We start from the raw sequence: 5,172 nt of genomic DNA on the forward strand, positions 1-5,172 counted from the left end.
CTATTTCCGATCTACTTAAGGAATTGACACCGTAGTCTACCAATAGTGGCCAGTCCACTGAGCTAGCCACTGCTACTTCCAATCATGAATCACACAGTCACAGCCTTTGATTGTGATGATGCCTCTTGCAGAACGTGTCCTTGGCAATTCACACGTGGAAGAGGTGTTGCAATCAACATCCTTGACACCTCTAGCATTGTCAAAGCACCTCAAGCCTAGGCTTGAGGAGAAACCTCTCAAAGATGTGGCCAAGGAGATGGCGCATTTGACCAATCAACCTAGCAAGGTTGTCAAGTAGGTTGCAGCTATGTCCCATGATGAGGACACACCAAAGAAAGACAAAGCTGAGGCCTGACCAAGCAATCAACGGCTAACCTAGTTTAGGGTCCTGAGTCTTTAAGGGATACACCTTCATTGACCAAGAAAAATAGGGGAAAACAACAAAAACAATGGCAATTACAAGTGGTGGGACACCAAGAAGACAGAGACCTAGAGCACAGAAGGACTTGGAAATAAAGCATCGATTCCGCTCACTAAGGAACCCATGGCCATCTATCCTAGCAGTAGTGAAACCTCAAACACATCCATGTGTTTTGATAAGTCAAAGCAACCATTACCATCAATGGTTGCTTGCAACACTCAATCCACCGACAATAGAACTAACATTGACCAGTCAAGAGTGGATACAACAATGTCACAACAAGTTGACAAAACTACACCAGTCACATCCAAGGGAAACCATGGCACTAGTAGCAAAGCCTCAGGAGAAACATGAAAACCTTGAGGACATAAGCAATCCTAGCATCGACCAAACTTGCTCATCTAGACCCAACCCCCCAGCTATGCTAAAGCCTAGAGAAACTCCTAGAACCTTGTAGGAGATGGCTACCAAGCAAGCCTTTATAGAACATAGAAGTGTCACAGAGTGCTTGACTGATTTGGATGCTAAACTCAAATTATTCGCATGCCTCTATGTCCTTGCAGACATGGGCACATTCCCTAAGGAGCAGCTTGAGGAATACTTGCCATGTCCTCTATCTTGGGAAGAGCAAGAATGTCTTAATGAGCACTATGACACGCTCCTACATAAGCACATGCAACTCATCTCTAAGGAGCAACTTGAGGAATACTTGCCATGTCCTCTGTCCTGGGAAGAGCAAGAATGCCTTAATGAGCACTATGACATGCTCCTACATAAGCGCATGCAACTCATCTCTAATGAGGAGGCCGACGAACTACGCTTAATTGTAACATTCAACGAAGCACTTTGCCAACCAAATCTCTTAGAGATAGAGAACCTTAAGCAACAATCAAAGGGTAGAAGTCAATTTGAAGAACATTGGTTTGAAAATCACGTTACAATAGTCGAACTAGGAGCCCATGGTCTCATAGGAGTGATTGACCAAATGGCGGTCTCAAAGAGACCCAACCTATGTGGCGCCAACTTCCTTTTGAGTGCTAATTGCCATTTGGGGTATGGACTCGGCCAAAACTAACCAAGAAAAAACTTTGGTTGATAAGGTTCCCACTGAGGAGAAGCTATATGTTGCAAGTAGACTCGGACAAGGTACCATGCTACTCGATGTTGCAAAATATCTGTTGTTATTGAGTAGGTTGCCATGAGTACTACATGCATGTGCCACACTCCAATACAATCTTGAGTTCTACAATTGGTTTTTAGCCTCACAAAGTGACATGGATTTATAATATATAAATAAAAAATGTGTTTTGTGACTGTATATAAATAACACATGAAAAACAAAACCACCACACATACAAGGAATGATAATCAAGCATAGGTGATATGCATCGAAGTCAACACCATGGGATTCAGATAAGTGATGTCTCTTTGAGCTGCACTTGTTCATTATAGTTGAAGCATATGACTTGCATATACTCTCACGAGTTGCCAAGTGAATGCAGGATGACACAAGTCTCGGTACAAAAGCGTTCAAGGTCCAAGTCACCACAAGACCACCAACCCCACAAAGAACCATTACGGAGAAAGTGACAGAAAAACCAAGAGCAAAGAGCCATGATGGAAGCCCAGTTGGAAGAGAAAATCAACCATGCAAAAAGCACACAGTGCATTTGAGCATAGCCTAAAGCATAGTCATTGGCTACTCTTTCTTTCTTGGCCAAACTCAACATCTGGGTAGGAGCCATGCTCTCAACAATGACAAACATTTCTTCGTCTACTAGGATGTTGTTTGCCACCATATGCTCTATCCCTTGTCCATGCATAGCTCACTACAGTCGCTACCTCAATTGTATCAATGTCTCACATGTTACAAAGAGGTTTGCAAAATCTCAAGTGTATCTCTCCATCTCAACAACTGTTCCTCTAGCATCGAGGCTAGTAACACAATCATCTTTGTAATATCCATTTTTCACAGCCTTTGGATCTTGACATTTCCCAATCCAAATGAAAGGTAGATAGCCTCAACATATTGTAATGGTTGTACTCATTTTATCCACAAAAAAAAGAGCAAAAGAAAAGAAAACAAAGAAAGAAAAAAGAAAAAGAAAAAAAAAGTACCCACGATCACAGCACAACACCTAAGGGTCCTCAAATTAGGTACATCCAGTGACCATGGTCGGCTGGCTTCATCCCTAATCCCCTAGCCCTTTTCCACATCCCCCACAATTTTTCAGGGCACATCAAGGGCAGGACATACCTAGGGAGCTCGTCTCGCCTATGGTTCTCGACATGTCACCCTGAACCATTTGCACAATTTTTTTTCGCACTCCATCTCAGTGCCATTGCAATCAATAGTGGTAAGCAAGGCATGGAAGGCCATGGAAAGCACATTGGACTCTTCAACACCTACTAGTAGCTACCAGCTACCAAAGCTAAGGCATCAATGAGCTCAATTATGCTACATCGTGTTATCCAAATCACAAACAATGTCTCAAGAAGCCTTCAAGTGTACTTCTCGTCACCATCAACAAATTTTCCCACTCCATTGAACCCTTGCTACATCCACCCATTGCTACGAAGAACCAAACTAGCAATCTTCTAACTACATAATATCTAAGTATGCATGTGCACTCACATAATATTTGCACCACAATATATACACAGTTTGGGTCCTTAAGTGCAAGACAATACTCTCAGCTTTCTTAGAGTTTCGACCTGTCTCCCAAACTAATCAAACTACGTCTGTGTACGATGAGAAGACTAGCACTACCCCCAAGGAGAACATCCATCAGTGCAATTCCCAACAAGGAATAGCCCTATCACCAACTCCAACAACCCTACCACCAACCACTCGGGTCAACCACGTGCCCCCAACGACCTTCATCCACACCACCACCAAAACTCCTCCAAGGCAAACCACAGATGCCCCTTTCACCCACATCTTCGTTGCATGCCAAAGCCTGCTACCTACGACGGTGAGTGCCATGGAGCTGGCACTCGTCTAGGAGGGGGGTAATGTTAACCCTCAAACAAATAAGGCAAAAAATCCAGAAAATATAAAGCAAAAGACAAGGCCAAGGCAAAGGTGAAACGGAAGACGAAGGTGCACCAAGAAAAATATGGAAACACAAGAAGTACAGAAAATTCCTAAATCAAGGAGAAAGGCGCACAAGAAAAGTGCAATTCAATTCTTTTGTAAAAGAGCACAAGGCACGCCATGATTCATTTTAAGAGTTTCGGGCTGTGCAAATTGTAAAGATAGATGGGCGGCGGTAGGAAGGAAGCTAGGAAGATAGAAGGACAATGGGAAAAAGGGCCTAGGCCAGGACTAGCCTTGTAAAAAAGGGGATAAGGGGGCCCAAAAGGGATTTAGGGCTTTATATATAAAGTTGAAAAGTAAATGAGAAGCTCATTCTTGTGTGTAGCCAAAAGTGGCTCTCTTCTTCTTCTTCTTCTTCTTCTTCTGGCTTTCTTGAGCTTGTGCTTGAGAGAGGGAGTGTGAGAGTGTGAGGGAGTGAGTGTGTGAGGGTGAGGGATCGGGGTGGAGAAGCTCTCCATATTCTCTTCTCTTCCCTTCTCTTCTCTTCTCTTCTCTTCTCTTCTCTTCTCTTCTCTTCACTTCTCTTCCCTTTCTTGCAGCAATGGAGCTTGGAGTGTGGAGCTTAAGGACTCGCTTGAAGCTTGCACTTGGATCGTGGAGCTACCGGAGTGCTCGGGAGAGGAGGTAACTCGATCAGGCATGGAGGTAAGCTCACTACACTCGGAGATAAATGGCGCATCGGCTATGTGAGAGGTAGCCATTAGTGCTTAGCTTGAAACACTTGAAGTAATAAGTGATCCATGGGTCTCAGCAGTTGATTGCCTCTCCTTCCTTATCTAGCCATCAATGTGATCATTTTTTTAGGAAAATGAGTTAAGACAACATCGAATCGATCGAGCTATGTACCCTATGTAGAGCAGAAAGAAGTTTTCCATCAAATTTTATAATTGGACAATCTGCAACAACCCCTATGGTAATGGAGGGTCTATAAGTACTTCATGTTCCGAAAGAGGAATGCACAAGGATGCTTGAAAAGATTGCATGCAAAGATGAAGACTTCAAGATCACATGTTTAACCAATTAATGAATTCTAGATGGTAGAATCTTTATGGCCATCATATTCTATTTCTAATGCTGTAGTCCAATCAACCAATTATTCCAATTCTATAAGTGGCAACATGATTTTTGTGGTCATCTCTAAAGAGATTAAGAAAGCATAGCATGATCTAGTGCTACGCAAACCTTTGTCCCCAACCCTAAAATCTTGTGAGTTTGGTGAGATGCCAGAGTTGGATAATTAATTATGTGCTACCATTCCTTGTGCGCATGTCAATATGGAGCAAGCAGGAGAGGACTATCTCCTCTTGTTGAGCCACCCATGGTTACAACATGCCCATTGTCGTGCAGTTCAATGTCTAGTAGTGGAAAGCTTACATGAAGTTTAGTAGTGATTATCTCTTACCTATGTGTTGTGGGATTTCTTTGCCTATCTCTTTGTGTTGATTTTACACTATGGTCAATTACCATGAAGTTTGAAGTGGACTTATATCTTAGTGGGAATGCAGAGTGATAGAAAGTTAATCTTGGAAAATTTACCATTTCATAGGTCATAGACAAGTGGAAGAGTTAATTGGTTAGTGTAGAAGCCTCTAGATAGCCCCTGTGAATTGTGCCACAAATTTGGGCATGGGTCTAATAATTTGTGTTTACT

Source organism: Lygodium microphyllum, chromosome 30, assembly GCF_053477565.2.
Source record: "Lygodium microphyllum isolate KBCC chromosome 30, Lygodium_microphyllum_v1.1.10, whole genome shotgun sequence".
Lineage (NCBI taxonomy): Eukaryota > Viridiplantae > Streptophyta > Polypodiopsida > Schizaeales > Lygodiaceae > Lygodium > Lygodium microphyllum.